General features: G+C 36.4%; 1 long non-coding RNA gene across 1 annotated transcript in view; it reads right to left on the reverse strand.

The window, feature by feature from the left end:
• Nucleotides 1–16,546: 16,546 nt before the first annotated feature.
• LOC118148539 (uncharacterized) overlaps nucleotides 16,547–21,834 on the reverse strand; it is a 78,615-nt gene continuing 73,327 nt past the window's right edge. The window contains exon 3 of the long non-coding RNA XR_004735370.3: nucleotides 16,547–16,895. This is a non-coding gene — a long non-coding RNA (uncharacterized LOC118148539). The remainder of the gene's footprint in view (nucleotides 16,896–21,834) is intronic.

Genomic DNA, 21,834 nt, shown 5'->3' on the forward strand with positions numbered 1-21,834 from the left:
GTATGTCTTTTTTGAGGGCATAACGAATGTTATGGGCATAAGGAATGTTCATAACGAATTTTTCTAGTTAGCCCTTAAAATAACTAAGAAGCAGATTTCCATCTTTTTTTCTATTTTAAAAATGAGGTAACTGCTATTTCGGTACTTTGCAAGTAGACACACAGCTTGAGTAAAGTATGTAAAGCGTCATTTACCAAAATACATCTCGCAGAACTTGAGTAACAGGTGTCAAATGATTCTTTTTAAAATTAAACTTTAATTTTTGATTAAATAAGTTGGAAAAAGAGGCCTAGGCTAAAAATATTTAAGCTATTTCTTAACTGTGGGACTTTTCAGAGATGAATTTAATATTTTAATGTTCATTGTAATTATCCAAAAATAACACATACACACACGAACAGAATTTTCTGTATGTATTTGGGCTTCTTTAAAAACTAATATACTTAAGGAAATATTTCAAGAAGTTCTCATAGTTTGTGTGACATAGCTTGGGAAAATGTGATATAATGTATGTGGTTTTAAATCACATAAATAAGTCATAATTTTATTTTACCTTGTGTTATTTATCTCCCTTTACCATGTTCAGAAAAAGTGTTCAGGGAGAGGAAATTATTTAAATTTTGAGTTTTCAAATTGACACTGGACACAATGAGTTCTATAATTTTCTAAACAAGTTTCCCTGTGTAAAGTTCAAAGAGGTTAAATGACTGTGAGTTCAAGGTATACATAATTTGAAATTTAAAAATTTAATGTTTAAATCAAATTATTGGAGAAGTGCAAACCAAAACCATAATGAGATATCATCTCACACCTGTTTGGATGGCTATTATCAAAAAGATATAAGTGTAGGTGAGGATGTGGGGAAAGGAAACCTTTGTACACTTTAGGTGGGAATATAAATTAGTATAGCTACTATGGAACACAGTATAGAAGTTCCCTCCCAAAATGAAAATAGAACTACCATATGATTCAGCAATCCCACTGCTGGGTACATAGCCAAAAGAAATGAAATCGGTATGTCTAAGAGATAAACAAGCCCATTCAAAAGTGGTCAAAGGATATGAACAGACACTTTACAAAAGAAGACATAAAAGAGGCCAACAAACATATAAAAAATGTTCATCATCACTGGTTATTAGAGAAATGCAAATCAAAACTACATTGAGATACCATCTCACACCAGTTAGAATGGTGATCATTAAAAAGTCTGGAGACAACAGATGCTGGAGAGGATGTGGAGAAATAGGAACACTTTTACACTGTTGGTGGGAGTGTAAATTAGTTCAACCATTGGGGAAGACAGTGTGGCAATTCCTCAAGGACCTAAACATAGAAATTCCATTTGACCCAGCAATCAAATTACTGGGTATATACCCAAAGGAGTATAAATCATTCTATTATAAAGACACAAGCACACATATATTCATTGTGGCACTGTTTACAATAGCAAAGACCTGGAACCAACCCAAATGCCCATCGGTGATAGACTGGACAGGGAAAATGTGGCACATATACACATATACACCATGGAATATCATGCAGCCATCAAAATCGATGAGTTTGTATCCTTTGTAGGGACATGGATGAACCTGGAAACCATCGTTCTCAGCAAACTGACAGAAGAACAGAAAATCAAACACTGCATGTTCTCACTCATAGGTGGGTGTTGAACAATGAGAACACATGGACACAGGGAGGGGAGCACTACACACTGGGGTCTGTAGGGGGAAATAGGGGAGGGACAGAGAGGGGTGGGGAGTTGGAGAGAGATAGCATGGGAGAAATGCCAGATATAGGTGAAGGGGAGGAAGGCAGCAAATCCCGCTGCCATGTGTGTACCTATGCAACAGTCTTGCATGTTCTTCACATGTACCCCAAAACCTAAAAGGCAATAAAAAAAGAAGTGAAACCAAAAAGAGAGATATCTGTTCTTCCATGTTCATTGCAGCATTGTTCACAACAGGCAAGATGTGGAATCAATCTAAGTGTTAATCAATGGATGAATGGATAAAGAAAATGTCTTTCATATACACAATGCAACACTATTCAGCGTTAAAAAAATAAGGAAATCCTGTCATCTTTGACACCATAGATGAACCTGAAGATCATTAGGCTAAATGCACAGAGAGACATAGAAGACAAATGCTTTATGATCTCATTCATATATGAAATCCAAAAAAGTCAAATTTACAGAAGCATACATAGAGTAGAATAGTAATTACTAGGGACTAGGGGGAAGAGTAAGAAGACACTGGTCAACACATATGAAATTTCAGGGAGGAATAAGTTCAGATAATCTGTTATAACATGATGACTATAGTTAATAACTATGTATTATATACTTAAAATGCTAAAAGAGTAGACTTTAACTGTTCTCCTCCACCAAAAAAAAAAAAGGATAAGTATGTGAGATAGTAATTGGTCAATTAGCTTGATTTAGTCATCCTACAGTGTAGACATATATCAAAACGTGTTATACACCATTAAAATGTTTAATGTTTGTCTGTTAATTTAAACATGAATTTAGAAAAAAAAAGGTTTATCTGATTTCAAATATTGCGTTCTTTCCATTAAATCTTGGTTCTACTCATGCCACTGTCTTTCACTGGGAGGCAATTGCACACAATGATTAGGAAGATGGGGTCCGCACGGGGACTACTCAGGAACAGAGCTTTGTTCCAACACTGAAGAGACGTGTAAACTTGTGATTCACATCACCTATATAAAATTCACTGTTCCTGTCTATCCAAATAGAAAACTACTAGTATGACCATGAAAATTAAGTAAGATAATAAATATACAAAGACACAAGTGAGTGTTCAAATACAGTCACCAGTGTAATAGCATTATACTTATTGGATGTAATTGGATAAATTATGTTAAAATGACAATTTTTACACATAAATAAAATATGAAGATTAAGATATTAATCCCCAAAAGTCAGGTAACTATTTTTTTTTATTGTACTTTAAGTTCTGGGTTACGTGTGCAGATCTTGCAGGATTGTTGCATACATACGCACATGCCATGGTGGTTTGCTATCTCTATCCCCCCATCACCTACCTTAGGCATTTCTCCCAGTGTTATCCCTCCCCAACCTCCCCACCCCCAACTGTCCCTCCCCTAGTCCCCTACCCCACAAGAGACCCTAGTGTGTGACATTCCCCTCCCTGTGCCCATGTGTTCTCATTGTTCAATACCCCCTGAGTGAGAACATGAAGTGCTTGGTTTTCTGTTCCTGTGTCAGTTTGCTAAGAATCATGGTTTCCAGATTCATCCATGTCCCTACAAAGGATACAAACTCATCAGTTTTTGTGGCGGCATAGCATTCCATGGTGTATATGTGCCACATTTTCTTTGTCCAGTCTATCATAATGGGCATTTGGGTTGGTTCCAGGTCTTTGCTATTGTAAACAGTGCCACAATGAATATATGTGTGCTTGTGTCTTTATAATAGAATGATTTATAATCCTTTGGGTATATACCCAGTAATTTGATTGCTGGGTCAAATGGAATTTCCATTTCTAGAACCTTGAGGAATCGCCATGCTGTCTTCCACAATGGTTGAACTAATTTACACTCCCACCAACAGCGTAAAAGTGTTCCTATTTCTCCACATCCTCTCCAGCATCTGTTGTCTCCAGATTTCTTAATGAGCACCATTCTAACTGGCATAAGATGGTATCTCAATGTGGTTTTGATTTGCATTTCTCTAATGACCAGTGATGATAAACATTTTTTTCAGGTTTGTTGGCCTCATAAGTGTCTTCTTTTGAAAAGTGTCTGTTCATATCCTTTGCCCGTTTTTGAATGGGTTTGTTTGGTTTTTTTTTTTCTTGTAAATCTGCTTTAGGTTTTTTGTAGATTTTGGATATTAGCCTTTTGTCAGATGGGTAGATTGCAAAAAGTTTTTCTCATTCTTTTGGTTGCTAGTTCACTGTAATGATTGTTCCTTTTGCTGTGCAGAAACTCTTAAGTTTAATTAGATCCCATTTGTCTATTTTGGCTTTTGTTGCTGTTGTTTTTGGTGTTTTAGTCGTGAAGTCCTTGCCTATGCTTATGTCCTGAATGGTATTGCCTAGGTTTTCTTCTAGGGCTTTTGTGGTGTTAGGTCCTATGTTTATATCTTTAATCCATCTGGAGTTAATTTTAGTGTTAGTTACTGCCCAATGTAATTTATAGATTCAACACTATCCCCATCAAGCAACCATTGACCTTCTTCACAGAACTGGAAAAAAAAAAAAAACAAAAAAAAAGCACTTTAAACTTCATATGGAACTGAAAGACAGCCCGCATAGCCAAGACAATCGTAAGCAAAAAGAACAAAGATGGAGGGATCACACTACCTGACTTCAAACTATACTACAAGGCTTCAGGAATCAAAACAGCATGGTACTGGTACCAAAAACAGAGATGTAGACCAGTGAAACAGAACAGAGGCCTTGGAAGCAACACCACACACCTACAATCATCTGATCTTTGACAGATCTGACAAAAACAAGTAATGGGGAAACGATTCCCTGTTTAATAATGGGTGTTGAGAAAACTGGCTAGCCATGTGAAGTAACTAATTTTTTAAAAAAATTTAAAATATTTAGGGAAAAAATGCTAAAGTATATAATTTGAATGCAGTTTATTTTGGTCATTGTTTTTCATTATTTGTTATCAGGGCTTATCAATCTGGATTAAAGAAGCTCATGACTGAAGAGGAAATCCTTGACTCCTAAATCATAAGCAAATTTTTATCTTTACATAGCTATATACATTTTCCCTCTGAGAGAAGATTCATAATTTTCTCCAGATTCCTCTTACCCTAAATGTAGGAATGTATTACTTACATACCTGTGCATATTACTTATTTTGACATGGCTACATGAAAATTTATGTTTGTCCTGAATAAGTTAAATAATTTCATAGAGATTAATAATGTCAAACTTCCTAGTTTTCTTTTTTTTTTTTTTTTTTTTGAAACGGAGTTTCACTGTTGTTACCCAGACTGGAATGCAATGGCATGATCTCAGCTCACCACAACCTCTGCCTCCTGGTTTCAAGCAATTCTCCTGCCTCAGCCTACTGAATAGTTGGAACTACAGGTGTGCACCAACATGCCCAGCTAATTTCTGTATTTTTAGTAGAGACAGGGTTTCACCTTGTTGACCAGGATGGTCTCAATCTCTTGACCTCATGATCCACCTGCCTCGGCCTCCCAAAGTGCTGGGATTATAGGCGTGAGCCACCGCACCCGGCCGTTTTTTGTTTTATAGCCATATAAACATTCAGGTGCCACCTTTGGGTAACTATCGTCTATATGGAAAAACTCAGGTGGCATGTTACAAGTATGTAAATAAGAGGGTGTGATCATACAGAACACATCATTTTGCATCTATGATTTATATAGGCACATAAGAATCTGATAGTGTCACTACTTACTTGACCAATGGTTGCTGCAAAAACATTGAAACCACAACTTTAAAAGGGTAAATAGAAGAAGGAAAGTATTTAAGAGGGGAAATTGATTTTATTAAACAGTTGACATAATAAAATTATTTATCCTTATTGTTCATCTTCAACTGCATTCAAAAAGTACATTAAGAAGAATTGAGGACAATGTGTATTTACAACTCCGATAGTATGCCAGATATTGCTTGTTGTTACTCACAAATATCACTGCTCTACTAAGCTTTTCATTTTGCCTCAGAGACACGATGCCTGGAAATGGTATTCTCCAGTCTTTTTTTTTTTTTTTTTTTTTTTTGCCAACAGTGTCCTCTTAGGTTGGCCAAAGGGAGGCACTCGTGTAAGATCTGGATGGCAGAAGAGAACACCATTATTTTATGGCAGCAGTTGTAGACAGTTAATTGGGCCATAGCAGACAGTGGGTGTGCAGTTCATTTTGAAAATCCATGATTCCTTCTTAGAATCTGCCACCTCAATACTACAGAAAACTGAGAACATTGGTGGCTAGTGACTTTTACACTATCCGTGGACTTCCAGGGTTGCAGAAAGTGGTCTTTCTAACCATCATGACTTCTGTTAACAGATATGTAAATCTAATACCATATATTAAACATTTTACTTAAGACACCTAGAATCAGAACAAATCCTGATTGTTCTGTACCATAAAAATAGCCCTGAAAAGAGAACCAGAGTTAGTGTAGTAGTAAACTGGAAGTTTAGAAACTCAGATTCTTGTTTTAATTCTTCCATTAATTTGTTGAGTGAATTTGGGCAAATAATGTTATCTTCTAGGTCTCAATTTATACATCTATGGTTTTGATGGTTTCAGTGGTGAATTTTTCCCACCATTTAAGTAAGATATAAACTAATATTACATACCTCTTTTAGATAATTAACAAAAGAAGGAAAATTTCCCAGTGAATCTTAAAAGGACAATACAAAATATGAATATTAAAAACTAATCTTTGATGAACAAAAGAAAGAAACTCTAAGCAAAATATTAGCAAATCAAATCTAGTGATACACAAAAGAAATTGTACATCATGACGCAATTGGGTTATTGCACAAAAGCCATAGCTATTTAACATTGGAAAAGAAATCAAGTCAACTCATTATAATATCACAGAATAAAGCGTAAAAATCATACGGTCATCTCAATGAATGCAGAAACACAGTTGACCAAATTCATAATGCATTTATGATAAAAATGCTCAGAAAACCCAGGATAGCAAGTAATATCCTTATCCTGTTAAATGATAGAAATGAAAAGCAACAGCAAATGCTACACTTTATAATAAAGCTGGAATTATTTCCTACTGAGCTTGTAAGCAAGATAAGAACTGTTACTACTACTTGCATGCAACACTGTACTGAAGAGCATAGCCAATACGACATTAACAAGCAAAATAAAAGCATCAGAATTAAAGGGATAATGATAAAACTGTCCTTATTCTGAGATGACACGATTATGTAATGAGAAATGGCAAAAAAATACCTCACCATGTAAACAATTAGAAAAGGTGGATGTTAGGGGTTATATTACTATGCAACAGCAACAAGAACTTAGAAAACAAAAATCTTTAAATGACAAATTTTATAATGTAATCAACAAAATTTAAATAGGTCAGATACAAACAAACAACTATGTGCCCAATTTCTACATGTAACAGTATAGGAAATAAAACTAGTATAAATTAAAGAATCCCCAAAAAGTAACGAGATAAATTTTGCTCATGCAATGCAAGACTCATTATCATAATTATGTAAATTATTTTCAAATTTATCGCTAGATAAAAAACAAACCCCAAATCCAAGCAACTTTATTTTTTTGTCAAAATTGAGAAGATTCTAAACCATAAAGAAAAGGCAAAAGATCTCCAGTAGCCAACAACATTTTGAAAATGAAGAACAAAGGTGTAAAACTTTTACTATGAAATATTAAATAATTACTGTAATATGCTACAGCAATTAAAAGTACAGTGGCATTGGTAAAGGGATAGATAAACTGAAGCATGAAAGACAATAGAGGGTCCATGAAGAAACGCACAGTCACCTGATTTATGACTAAGGTACCAGGCCATGCAGTGAGTAAAGGATGATTTTTGCAATCTGCAGTGCTGAAGATATTGATGTCTCTCTCACCCCTGACCAAAATTAAATAAATAAAAAAGATGTAAAAGTAAATAAATAAATTCCAGACAGACCATAGCTCTATATATAAAAGGTAAAAATAAATAAATAAAAATAAAGAGGCCAGGAGCAGAGGCTCCCTACTGTAATCTCAGCACTTGGGAGGCTGAAGCAGGCATATCACTTGAGGCCAGCAGTTTCAGATTAGCCTGGTCAACATAGTGAAACCACTTCTCTATTAAAAGTAAAGAAAGTATCTGGGCATGGTATTACATGCCTGTAATCCCAGTCACTCAGGACGCTGAGGCATGAGAATCCCTTGAACCCAAGAGGCAGAGGTTGCAGTGAACCAAGATTGTACTACTGCACTCAAGCCTTGGGGATAGAGTGAGATGCTGACTCAGAAAATAAAATAATAAGATAGGTGAATTTCTTTGGGTGTTCAAAGAATTTAAAAGTCTGATCAAACATAATTTTTAAAGTCCTAATCACAAAGGGGAAAAATTGACTTTATTAAAAAAGTTGACTACAAAAGTTGACTTTTAAAATAAGACATCCCATTCATGAAAATTCAAGAGTAAAAAGGCAAACTATAGAATGGGAAAATCTTGTCGCAGTAGGACAGTCAACAAAAGACCTAGATGACATAACAAATGCTTATAAAGCAGGTGACATCAGATACATTTTTTAGAAATGGGAAACTTCATAAAGCAGAACATTCAAATTGCCAAAAACCTAAAAATAAATAAGTCATCAGTCACTGGGCAAACGAACATTAAAACCCAAAGAAGAATACTATACATATGTCACCAGTATGGTGAAAATGTAAAATAATTAAGTTGAAAATACAATGTTGTATGAGACAGGTGGATGACTGGAACTCTCAAATAGTGCTGGTAGATATGTAAATTGGTCTAACTCCTTTTGGACAACTGTACAGCAATATTTCTAAAGCTACACCCCATACCTGATAACTTAGCAATTCCACTTGTGATAAAAGTCAATATAATGGTTATATTTGATGGAAGGAGTACTGATCAAGAGGGACATGAAAAAGCCTTTCTTGATTTGGGTGATGGATAACTCCCTAAATTTTGCATTCATAGCAGTTACCACTAGTATATCTATTTATATTTATTATTATTATTTTTCAAGATGAAGTCTCACTCTGTCACCCAGGCTGGAGTGCAGTGGTGCAATCTTGGCTCACTGCAACCTCCACCTCCTGGGCTCAAGCAATTCTCTTGCCTCTTGCCTCAACCTCCAGATTTAGCTGGGAGTACAGGCGCACACCACCGTGTGCGTCTAATATTTGTAATTTTAGTAGAGACAGGATTTCACCATATTGGTCAGGCTGGTCTCGAACTCCTGACCTCAGATGATCCACCTGCCTCGGCCTCCCAAAGTGCTGGGATTACAAGTGTGACCCACCACACCCAGCCATCACTGGTATATTTATGTATAGCATAATATGTATATAATTATTTATCTAAAAGTTCTTACCATCCAGCCTATAAGCTATTAGTAAAGAGACTGTGTCTTACTGTTTATGGCTTTATTCCTATAATTGAGCCCAGTGTCTATCACAGAGCATACATTCAAAAAACGTTTGAAGATGGGAGAGAGAGAAAGAGAGAAGGTGGAAGGAAGGAAGGGAGAAGGGAGAGAGGAATGCAGCTAGGAAAGAAAGGGCTCTGAATGGACTTTTCCACCAAATAATATGGTACTTAGGAATGGAAGTTGGGGGTTTGGAGGGAGCAAGCAAAGGGGATAAAAGTCTTGACTATCTCTAGATGGAAAAAAAGAAACCAACATATCTCCATCTTTGTGCAAAATGTTTGTTCTTTTCTTTCAGATAAAAGTTGACCATGCTTTTTAAATTTTTTAAAATTTTAATTTTTATGTCTGGGATCTAATCTGCCTGCTTGCACATTGCTTAGGGATGGGTTGTGGGCAGCCCAGGCTGAACAATAGCTGCTGGGATTTCTAAATGTACAGACAAAAAGGTCTGGAGAAAGAAGAAGCATGAATTTTATTCACCCACAGGAAGTAACACTAATAGTATTAATCCTTTTTGCTTGTAAAATGGGAGGATATAAAGGTAGTAAAAAAGAGTTTTGCCAGTCTATCTTCATATGGGCAATTGGGAGGCTGGTAGGAATTTTCAAACATAATATAACAAAATCTAGAAACAAAAAAGTTCCTTTTCATCTGCACAGAGGCTCTGTTGAAGCTGAAATACTTGTGGGACATTAGGAATGGAAAATGTCAGCATGCACACTGCCCAGGCTTGCCTGGTTTATGGCTCCCACCTCGTGGCCATCGTTACTGCCCAGAAAAAAGAACCTCTTTGTCCCTGGAGCATTACTTTTCAAAGACAAGAAGCATCCACAAGCATCCTCTCACTTTGACATATAGGTCATGGCATTCAGAGAATAATGTGAGGAATCACCAAGTGCCAGCTCCTTGAATCACTGGGAGATGAAGCTATTTAGAATGGGTTCTGCTAAGCTTTTTTGCTCCTATAAATTTCCTTCCTTAATGGAAAGTCAATTTTCTAGTGAACAAGATTTGGATTCTTCAGTGGCTTGAAATGCAAGGCTTGTAAACAAATAAAAGGCCAAAAAGGGTGGTAGTTGGCAGGAGGGGAATATAGGAAATGAAGAGAGAGAGAAATGTCATTTAACATCTTAAACTAAAACCTGTATTAGTGATGTGTGTGTTTGTGTGTGTGTGTATTTTGAAATCCACAAGAGAAATACCAGTCCTCTGATTCAAAGCTGCAATGATCCAGACTTTACGATGAGCACATTTTCTCATTTTCTGGTCGATTGTGAGGACTGTTGGATGGAGAACGAACACCCATTAATTCCTACCCCAAAACCCAAGAGAAAGACAAGACTGGCATGGGTATACCGCCCTCTGTCAGGAACCCCCTTTCTCTCCAGCCTCAAGTCAGGCCCTAGAGAGAGAAAAGATGAGTTTCTGGCACAGCTCTGGAAGCAGTGGTCTATTTCTTAGAGGTGAGGGTGCTGTAACCACAGCCTTTTCAAAGCAAATAATTTTAAGCCCAACTTAGTGATTTGCGTTTACTAAAATAGTGGTACTTAAGGAGGACAAATTGTTCTTTTCCTGGATATCTTACATGAATGCCAGCCAAGTCATTTTGTTGAAGAATCTAACAAAACTTTCTGTATACACCATGCCTAAAACACACAGCAAACAAGAAAAGCAGATTGTTTTACACGAGATCAAGTCATGATTGACTCATACGGTAGGGGCTTGAGGTGGCATGTACTTGTGGATATGGTCACTGTAAAACTTAAAAACTTCAAAATGAATTAAAGAGCTAATAGAGATACAGTGTTAGAACAAACAAATGCACCCTAAGCACAAGCTCTGAACAGCACTGGGCTTTTTTGTATGAGAACCTTTAGACAGCCACTTCTCCATGACTGAGCTTTTATGTCTTATCTTTCCAAATATCTTGTTTTTTATGAGAAAGTAGAGACCAGGGTTTCCACTCTGATAGTCTTCATATTAACTAATATATTAGCAAACACTCTGTACCAGCTATTGCTCTCTAAAACCTTATAAGGTGAAGTTCTTTGTTTAGTTTTATTTTTGATTGACAAGCAATAATTGTGTATATTTATAAAGGACAAAGTGATATTTTAATACACGTATATATCATGGAAAGAGCAAATCAGACCAATAAAAATCAGGAAACTCTGTCATTTGTCACAACATGGATGAACCTAAAGGACATTATATTAAGTGAAACACACCAGACACAGAGTCAAATGTCATGTGATCTCACTTATATGTGGAATCTAAAAATGTTGAAGTCATAGACATAGGGAGTGGATGGTGGATGCCAGAAGCAGGGTGGGATGGTGGACTGGGAAAGAGGAGAATTTTCACCCATATGTACTAAGTTGCAGTTAGATAGGAGGAATCAGCTCTGGTGTTCTATTGCACAGCAGGGTGACTAAAGTATTGTCTATTTCTAAATAGCAGGTTAAAATATATTGTATATTTCTAAATAGCTAAAAGATAGATGGTGAACTCTTGTTCCCTTTCTTTAACAAGTTCAAAGGACATGTAAGTGGTGGAGCAAGTACTCAGATATAGGCACTCTGTCATCAGTTTGCTCTGACAAGACACAACGAAAGTTGTCATCTTTTTCTATTAAAACCATAATTACTCTCGTACCAACCTAATACTTTTTCCTTACTCATATCATTATCATCACGCTTGAAACTACAAAGCATCTTCATATATTTGGGCAAAGGGTATAGGTGTTAAGGTATCTTAAGTTATCTTTACCACCTCTCCCCTTAGTGAAAATCATCCATTCATTCATTTGTTCATTCATATGCTAAGTCTTTTTATAAAGAAGGTGTTACATGTTTTTCAGGTCCTATTAACTTGGAAAGTGAAGGAAAGATGCCTGGATGATATTTAAATAAACAGTATTAAATCTGTTCTCTAAGTGAAAAAAAAATAATCTAAGTTGATAGGCTTAAGATAGCATGAGACATTCTGGGTTTAAATACATTGTCTGGGTATCTCCACCAGGATTGAGGAGGTTCACAAGCAGGAGCGTCCACTGATTTACTGAGGGCAGGGAAAAAGAGGATATGCTGGAAGAAGAGAATCATGCTAGGAGAAAGGACACTCTTCTAATTTTACCTAGTATCACAAGCAGAGAAGGTGGTATCTGGCTTTCAGAAATATTCTCCTCCAGTGAAGCACTAAGCAGAATGACTGGGGGTATCTGGTCTGGCATAGTGAAACTTGGAGTTCTTCCATCTCTTGGAAGATGTAGACATGTCCATATAAAAGGAAGAGCACACTGCATGCTCACCAAGCATATATTTACATCCTGCTCACTTCCAAATGTATTAATTTTCCCTGTTTTTTTTTTTTGCCTACTGATCTCACAGGCTATCCCCCCTCTTCAATTTCTAAATATCATCTCACTTATTCATTTTCTCTTGGCTATTTTGTTCTCCAGACTCAGCAATCTTCTTAGACATGGTTTTCTTCTTTCTTTTTCAGCCCTGTGGCTTTACCAGGGACCCCTTGGGCAGTACCCTTCTTACCTTCATCTGATTGATTCCCCAGGATCTCTCCTCTCTGACTCTGTGGAGAACCCCATTTAGTGCAACCCTGACTTACAGGTAGTGCCTACCTAGGCAGTAAAACCTTGCGTCAAGGTTGGCCAAAATATGCTTAGTATTTATCAATTTCTAAATTTCTTAAAAAGGAATAATAAAAAAGTACTCTTTTACACATTTAATTGAAAACATTCAACAAAAATTGTATGACTACTGTGTTCCAGGTACTATGTAAAGCCATAGGCAAAAATACTGAACAGAGGTAAAAATACTGAACAGATTTCAATCGATGGGAAGCTTACAGACTAGTAGTATACTTGATCACTAGCATTATCTGGTTACTTGCAACATTTTAAACAATATTTGGAAAGCTTTATGAGACTTGCTGCTATAAGCCAGACACAGTGCTTGCTCACGCCTGTAATCCCAGCACTTTGGGAGGCCAAGATGGGTGGATCATGAGATCAGGAGTTTGAGACCCGCCTGACAAACATGGTGAAAACCCGTCTCTACTAAAAATACAAAAATTAGCCAGAGGTGGTGGGTGCTTGTAATTCTGGTTACTCAGGAGGCTGAGGCAGGAGAATCGCGTGAACCCGGGAGGCGGAGGTTGCAGTGAGCCGAGATCATGCCATTGCACTCCAGCCTGTGCAAAAAGAGTGAAACTCCATCTCAAAAAAAAAAAAAAAAAGCTTGCTACTATAGAAATGACAACAAACTTATTTTTATTTTGTTAAATTTTCCTTCAATCCAGGAAGACAGACAGGAGACAACAAACTTAATCATAGAGAACTATATGGCAGCTTTTACTTTTAGTAGTTGTAAAATATATTGTAAAGCTCCTCTAGTCTTTAGAAGTCTCAAATCAGGCCTGGCGCGGCGGTCACACCTGTAATCCCAGCACTTATGGAGGCCAAGGTGGGCAGATCACCTGCGGTCAGGAGTTCGAGACCAGCCTGACCAACATAGTGAAGCCCCATCTCTACTAAAAATACAAAATTAGCTGGGTATGGTGGTACATGCCTGTAATCCCAGCTACTTGGGAGGCTGAGGCAGGAGAATCGCTTGGATCCAGGAGGTGGAGGTTACAGTGAGCCAAGATTGCACCATTGCTCTCCAGCCTGGGCAACATAAGTGAAACTCCACCTCAAAAAAAAAAAAAAAAAAAAAAACCCTCAAATCAACATATGGCTTTCTCCTTTCCCTCATTATATTTCTGCCTTGAATTAAAATGTTTTTAAATGCCTATTTAAAAGTTCTATTTACAGTTGGTTTAGTAAAGTTAAATTTTAACCAAATCTAATTTTACAAACCAAATTGAACTTTATGTGGTTGTTGTTGGTTTCTAATTTTATTCCCAACATAACAGCATAGCCATGCTATTTGCTAAACTAACATAAAAAATAGAAACCTACCTAGATTTGCCTTATGAACTATCTGTTTTGGCTTCCATATTTTCTTGAAAATAGCTATGCTATTTGCTAAACTAACATAAAAAATAGAAACCTACCTAGATTTGCCTTATGAACTATCTGTTTTGGCTTCCATATTTTCTTGAAAAGAAACAAATAGACAAAAATACAGGCATATAAAATGTTTATTTCTTAACATTCTTAATTTATTTTTAACAATTTATTCTTAACAATTTATTTCTTAACAATCATGGCATATAAAATTTTTAGTTCTTGACATTAGAAGTAGTTTTCAATTTAGAAAAATCTATAGTTGTTATATAGATTTCATGGGAATAGTGCAAAATTTCAAATAAAGGTAATACAGAATAAAGGTAATCGAAGAAATCTAGAACTCAAAAGCACCTGTGTTAGTTTAGTGTGTTTAATACGGTATTGTGATATATGCAGCTATAACATAGCAGATTTCTGCTTTAACCAGAAGGTGGGAAAGAAAGCCAGCATCTACTGAACACCATCACGCCTGGATTCTCAGGGAATCCAGTTTTTCTGCTAGGGTGACGTGGAGGACACTCTTGGTATTCACTGAGTTTTTCATTTATTTATCCCTAGCATGGAACAGGGTGGCAGGCATGACGGTGTTCAGTAGATGCTGGCTTTCTTTCCCACCTTCTGGTTAAAGCGGAAATCTGTTATGTTATAGCTGCATATTATCACAATACCATATTAAACACACTAAACTAACACAGATACTTTTGAGTTCTAGATTTCTTTGATTACCTTTATTCTGTTTAACTTTTCTGCTATCTTTATTTGAACAGTGCTAAGACGATGAAGACACTGTGAATACCTCAAGGAATCCTGCTTATTCATTGTCCCGCACTGGAAAATCTAAAAGGAGAGAAGAGGACAGATAGCTCAGTAAAGCAAAGGTCTTCATTCACCTTTGCAGACATCTCCTCTGAGTCCTGGGGCATACAATGGCAGGCTCATTCTGAAATGAAATCATCAACCTTTCTCTGGGATTTTGCAACTTCAGTTGTGGACTACCTAATCTATCCTTGTCTCTCTCCCAAACTCTTCCTTTATATTTCTACCTCAGTTATGCTTTTCTTTAAATTTCACCTTGGGATTTGTTTCCCACTGAGGAGCCTTCTCACCCAATGTGTTTTTATAGCAATGCCAAAACACCAATCATAGTCTTTCTAAAACTTGGTGCTCAGTAGCTGTTAAACTCAATTTATCTCTGAAAAAATATGGTCTACAGGGAAAAATCACACTGTATGCCTCTGTCTTTCCTCACTTACTTCTGCAGTTTTTGAAGGCATATGGCTTACTAGAGAGAGAAATAGAGAAGACTGAATTCAAATTTTGTTTCCCTCCTGGGTTAGCTAGCTGGGCAAAGTCTAGGCAAGTTACCTAATGGCTTCTTGCATTATTTTCTCAATAGTGCTGGTTCTTTGTGTCTCAAGATAAGATTATAAATTTATACTGCTGCATGGCTGTAAGATTCAAAGTGTGGTCTGGGAAGCCATATGTATCCCTGGGACCCTTTTATGGAAACTACAAGGACAAAAATATCTTTACAGTATTACTAAAACATGGTTTGCCTTTTCCACACTCATTGTGCTGTAGATGAACCAAGTATACAAAGTTCATTAATCTGATTTCAAATTGCACATTGCAATTAACCTTTAAGAAACTGTAGAGTTAGTACCAAGGAAGAACATGTACATTCATCTGAATGGGCTATAAAAATATTATTTCCTTTCCAACTATGTCTGTGTGGGGCCAGATTTTTTTCATATACTTTAACCGAAACAACACCTTGCAACAGATTGAATGCAGAAGCAGTCACAAGAATCCAGCTGTCTTTGATTAAACCAGGAATTAAAGACATTTGCAAAAATATAAAACAATGCCACTCTTTTTACTAAATCGTTTTTGTTTTAAGAATTGTATTATTTATTGATATATATGCTACTTATATTCACATTTAGTAAACCAGTATTATTAAAAATAATTAAACAAATTTTTTTAAATCTCAGTTTTTAAAAATGTTGAGTACACTAAATATTAATAGATACAACTTATATAAACAAAATATCTTTGGTTTCTCCATACTAAATATATATACAGTCCTGAACAAAAACCATGAGAACCACTAATGTGGAATAATTATATAATTTATAATTTATATCATCCTCACATAATTATTAAGAAAATATGAAAGACCTGAGCTAGTATTTTGCCCTAAAGAGAAAATGGAAAGTTATTTTCTTTTTCTAATACCCTTCTAATGTCTTTCTATCACCTAATGTTATCTAATATTAGTTTATTCCTAATACCTTCTCATTTGTCAAATTTCTTCATTTAATTAAGAAATTGTATACATGCAAACACATCATAGGATTTTGCCTTATTTGAATCTTTATATGTTGAACCCCTAAATCTATTGAAATTAAAAAAGAGAGTTTAAAAGTACATTAAAAATAATCTTTAGTGATTATTTCTTCCATGGGGTATAACTAGGAAATATTATTTTGAAAAACAGTAAGATTTGAATCTTTTGTTTCAGGGCATTTAATTGGACTTTTTATTCAGCTAACTTAGGAGGGCTGCTCATCATGCAGCAAAACACACAATAAAATTCATACTTAAAAGGCCAATATGAGTAAATAAATAAATAAATCTCTATATTTTAAAAAAGCCAATACAAAGAATCCATATTTGATGATAAGAACAGGTCACTCAGTCTTTCTTGAGAGAGGCTCTGCAGCAAAAGAAAAAAAGAGAATAGGTCACTCGGTTGTATTAAAGAAGGAGTTAGGGATAATTCATGATCTCTATAAATCTGATCTCATAATATATATTATTAGTGAGATATTAATAAGATGAAATTATAAAACAGCTATAGGACTAGGAAAAACTACCCCTGTCACTTTTTAAAGGGAAATCCTTATAGGGCCAATTCGTTGGGAGAAATAAAACAGAAGGGATAAGATTAGAACATATTCTATTTGTTTCTCTGCTTTAAGTACTAAATAAGTTCTGAAATAGCACCAGGTATTTGCAGAAGTAGAGTTCAGAAAAGAGGATATGGGAGGAGGGAGGTTTCAAAAGCACTGGAATTGTAACAGAGGAATTTTACAGAACTGTAAAACTAGTCAATAAAACTTTCTGAGAAGTCCTATTTGTCATATAAGCTAAGCAAAATGTAGTAAGGAACCTACTGGCATTCAGATGTCATGGATATATTATTGTTTTATACACACGTGCACGCACACACACACACACACCCAAAAATCCCTACATCTTCTTTGTTTAGCTACTTATTCATTCAGAAGTTATTGCACTGTCTCCCTCTATAGAGCCTAATGAAATTGGTAGATTAAATATAGTACAAAATAGGAAAGTAGAATAGAACCGGAACCCAAAGTAGTGATCAAAGGACATGGCAGTTACCAGAATCCTAGGGCTCAAGCCATTTGTCTATATTATTGTAATATTGACAACAGTTAACTGAGCAATTGATACATCTCAGGTACTTTACACGTTAGCTTTCTTTATTCATACAGCTGACAAGCATCAAGTTTAATTATCCCTATTTCTTAGGTGAGGAAACTGAGGGAAAGAAATCTTTTGCAGCCTGCAGCAGCTCAAAGCATAGCTGTAAAGTGGTGGCCACGAGCACTTAGTCACTGTACTATACTGTTCTTTATGGTCAAGTGTCTGTAGCAGGAGCTGAGATACAGTGTATTGGGTCCCGGAGCCCTGACCTCAAGGAGCTCACAGTCTCATGTACTAGCCAGCTAACCAAATAACTAATTCAGACTACAATTTGTCCTGTAATCAAATTGTAGATTAATAAATAATGAGATTTAGGAAGAATGAAAAGACACTAAATAATTTTTTAAAGTACTCTATGTTTTCATTTGTGTAGCTTGAGTACCTGCTATAAATGAGGACAAAGCTATTGGAGAATATTCACAGCAATAGACATTTGAATTTTATTTTTATGAATCAATTCCATTTCCCTAGACAGAGAATGAGAGAGACCATTTCTTTTGCACATTAAGTATTGATAAAAATACACGTCACTACTACTAATAACCAAAAGGTAATATTCACTGAGTCATGGTATGTGTGCAATGTTGTACTAAGCATTTTATTTCTATTTTCTCATTTAACACTCGCAATAAGGTAAGTAAGTGCTATCATCACCCTTCATTTATAGACAAGAAATCTTAGGCTTGGCAACAGCTAATAATGAATTGTTCACAGCCCAGGCTGTTTGAATCCAGCATCCATATCCTTAATCAGAGTACTAGACATTCTTTTAAGAATATCATTTTTTCCTATCATTTTCTCTCTTTCTATTGACCCTCTAACCTCAATCCCAAGGTCTCACCATAGGGTTAACTTGACTCTTGGCGTGCACCACGCCAGGAAGCACTAGTGCCCTCTGTTGCACACCGTATTAGACTTCTACATGTTAGTTCCACTTTGTCTTGGATCCCTACAGCTCTTCTACTGAAGGTGTTAGAACAGAATCAAGGATAGGGGAATCCCAGTAGTGACAGGAGCAGAGCTGTTTAGTAACTGGAAACCAAACAAGCCATTTAGCTTTGAAGCCACAAGAAAGGCTTCATTGAGATACCAGGCAGAAAAGATCAAAGCCGAGGAATACAAACATGCCTGTTGTCTGAATCAGGCAGTGAGTCACCAGAAGGGAGCCCACATCCTTTACTGCAGAGCAGATGCAATACATCTGAGAGGTTACCATAAACCAAATAAATACTGCCACAGAACTTCCCCTTGAAGTCTCCTGGAAATAAAAGCACGAGCTGTCACCTGAAACAGGGAAGGGCTTGCTCTCTCTGCAGCTGGCATGCGGCCTCTGCCCCATCGTGTGTATCATGTCTTAATGAAAATTGAACATCTACTAATAAAATTACCTAAAAGCACCAAAGCACTTTACATATGTCTTTGAAGAAAACAACAAAAAAATTCATTTAAAACGTTCCCTGGGCAGCGATATATAAAGACTCCTTTCCAAATCACAAGGGTTTCGAGTTGATAGCGGACAATAAAGAGAAATACTGTGCTCTATGTAAGTGAACCTATGGCTCTCATAAATGTACAAAGTGAAAGGAAGCAGTGTTTTCACTTTTCTAGTCAGGAAACTTCTTGATTAAAGAGGGAATCATAAATGCATTCAACGTCTACTATAACACAAATGCTATTTTAGGTATTTTATATGCGTGGTTGAATCTGATTGCTATTACAATCCTTTAAATTCAGAATTATTAGGTCTATGGATGCGACAATACACTGAGTCTCTTTAAGGTCATACAGTGAGGGGTAGAAGTAAAACATGAACTTTTTTCTTCGTGGCAGTACTAGGTTTTATTCAAAATTACTTCCTAATAAATTCTACCAGCTGGTAAACTGAAACCCATCTGAGAATTCTGTAAAAATTTATAAAAGTTACCCAAAAGAAATTACTGTAGAAATAAGCTATTTCATTTGTTAAATTTGAAGAAAAAAAGAGATAAGTTTAGGACCTCGATAATTAAGGATTGCTAACAAAAGCGGCAGCTTCAGCAAAAGAACTCTGCTCCTTAAACTTCATTTTTAAAAACACATTTTTGAGCACACACTAGGGTCGCCAGCTCATCCTGACTTGCCCAAGATGGTTCCAATCAGGTGCTTTGTTTTGTGTTGGAGATACACATTGAGTAGGAATAGTTTGTTAGTCTATAATTAATTAGATGAAATCCAGGGGTGATGAGGGTGATGAAGTTGGTTATGTGAGTTCATTAACAAGGGACGTTTAATTGTCTCGGGAATTTAGGGACAGTATCCTATGGAAGTGACGCATGAGAGGAAATGTGAAGGCTAATTAGATAACAGTCAGATAAAAAGGAGTTGAGGTAGCAGATCCTACAGGCAGAGAAAGAAACATGTACAAAGAGCAGATGGCAGAGGTGGAGGAGCTTTGGCCTACAGAAGAAAATTTTTGGAGAAAATTTTGGAGAAAATAAGGATTGCAGGAATAAAGAATGAGGATGGGCCAGTTGCAGGTGACACTCCCAGGTAGGCATGGGAGACCATTGAAAGGCTTGTAGACTGAGTTAAAGGTTTGGGGTTTTGCTCCAAGAACAGAGACAAGCCTTCAAAGGGCATATTTCTGGGGTAAAAAGGTAACGGCACTGAGAAGAACAGAGGGAATGATAGGAAAACATTCAGTAGATGACTGCTGCAGACCAGACAGAGGACACAGTAGCCAGATTTGGTGGCCACAGTGGAGACTGAAAAAAGAGGGTGGACTATGTAAACACCTAGAGAGAAAAACCAACTGCTGACGGTTTCAGCATTAAATTCTCTATGACCTGCAGTGGAGGAAAATGTCAAAGATAATGCCTGATGTTTCTAGATCTTGTAAATAGATACATGGCAGAAATTTATAGGTTTAGTTTTACAGTTTAATAATTTCTATTTTAGCTGTTTAAATAATGATGTTCTTGCTTTTGTAATAATACCGGAAAATGCATGGAGAGTTTCCCTTACAAAAGATTTGTAGGCCCCTGCTACCACCTGTTGACTGTGTACCTTAATGGTGGAGAGAAAACACAGACGGTTGGAATGTTAACTCATCAAACATCAAGTTATAAATGATAGTGCACATCACACATGAATGAGGATAAGTAAACTCTAAGGGGATAATTAATCTCAAAGTCCACTCTAGGTAAGTTTGGAGCCAGACCATATGAATAAAAACGTTTAGAACAAATTCATTTTAATCTTCATGACTTTGTAAATGATAGGAATTATAGAAGCCCAGTGCTGCTTTTATTTATTTATTTATTTATGATTGGCATTTTACTGTTATCTTACATATTCTTTGAAAACATGTTCTTTTTTTTAAAAAAAAAAATTTATTTCCATAGATTTTTGGGGAACAGGTGGCATTTGGTTACATGAATAAGTTCTTTAGTGGTGATCTGTAGGTTTTGATGCAAACATCACCCAAGCAGTGTACACTGAACCCAATTTGTAGACTGAAGCACAGTGTTTTTAGAATATTACTTTTTGAACAGTTTTTATAAGATCCAACAAAATGATTGTGCAAATCTCTCTGCTCTTCGGACTCTGGTACATTCAGTAAAATTACTATGTTCACACAGCTTTTGAAAATATTTGAAGTCTGGGCGCAGTGGCTCATGCCCTTAATCCCAGTGCTTTGGGAGGCCGAGGCAGGTGGATCGCAAGGTCAGGAGTTCAAGACCAGCCTGGCCCATATGGTGAAACCCCATCTCTACTTAAAAAATACAAAAATTAGCTGGATATGGTGGTGTGCACCTGTAATCCCAGCTGCTCGGGAGGCAGAGACAGGAGAATCACTTGAACCTGGGAGGTGGAGGTTGCAGTGAGCTGAGATCATGCCACTGTACTCCAGCCTGGGCAACAGAGTGAGACTCCATCTCAAAAAAAAAAAAAAAAAGCATTTGATTATGTTCACTGTCTAAGTTTTTTTCTCAACAACAGTTATTATTTTAAAAAGTAAAAGCCACTTTAAAATCATTTAGCCTCCACTTTGGGAGGCCGAGGCGGGTGAATCACAAGGTCAAGAGATTGAGACCATCCTGGTCAACATGGTGAAACCCTGTCTCTACTAAAATTACAAAAAATTAGCTTGGCATGGTGGC

Source organism: Callithrix jacchus, chromosome 16 (assembly GCF_049354715.1).
Source record: "Callithrix jacchus isolate 240 chromosome 16, calJac240_pri, whole genome shotgun sequence".
Taxonomy (NCBI): Eukaryota; Metazoa; Chordata; class Mammalia; order Primates; family Cebidae; genus Callithrix; species Callithrix jacchus.